Here is a 757-nt window from a genome sequence, read left to right as displayed (position 1 = left end):
CCATGCCCAAGGCATGGATTTACCGGCGCAGTAAAACCGAGTTAATCGAAGAGATGAATATATTAGGTATCGATACCGAAGGCACCCTCGACGAATTAAGACACCGCCTGAGTGCATACATCGACGAGCACCCAGACCGCTTTACCGCCGCCGCGACCGCCCCGCCCGTACCATCGAGACGCGAATCCGCCACCTCGCCCGCGCACCTGCCAAACACTATCGTTAATCCGTTCGCCACGCAAGCTACAGCAAGCCCTGAGGAGCGCCCGGCGCAAGTAATGAATCAAATGCGAAAATGGGGCGTACAGTTCGACGGCAAGGACCCCTGGTCCTTTTTGGAAAGGATCGAGGAACTCAAGGAAGCTTATGAGCGTACCGATCAGCAATTTCTCCGGGGCCTGCCGATGCTCCTAAAAGGGGACGCGCAACTATGTTGCCGGGGAAATAGAAAGCACTGGGAGAACTGGGACGATTTTACGGAAAGTTTCAAAGCCGCCTTCCTACCGCACGCCGACGCGTATCAACTCCTCGAAGACATTCACGCACGTAAACAGAAACCGGGGGAGTCATATTTTAAATACTCCACAGCTCTGATCTCGCTATTAAACCGCGCAGGGATAACCACAGAAGTCCGGCAACTAGAATATCTGTATCGCAATATGCGCATAGCCTATCAGTGGCGTATCCGGCGAGCCGATGTACGCTCCATACAAGAGTTGGGACGTGAAGCAGCGAACTGCGAGCGCCTCCAACTACT

Source organism: Cyphomyrmex costatus, unplaced genomic scaffold (assembly GCF_001594065.2).
Source record: "Cyphomyrmex costatus isolate MS0001 unplaced genomic scaffold, Ccosl1.0 scaffold265, whole genome shotgun sequence".
NCBI lineage: Eukaryota > Metazoa > Arthropoda > Insecta > Hymenoptera > Formicidae > Cyphomyrmex > Cyphomyrmex costatus.
The sequence above is the reverse complement of the archived record's forward strand: the minus strand, read 5'-3'. Positions refer to the sequence as shown.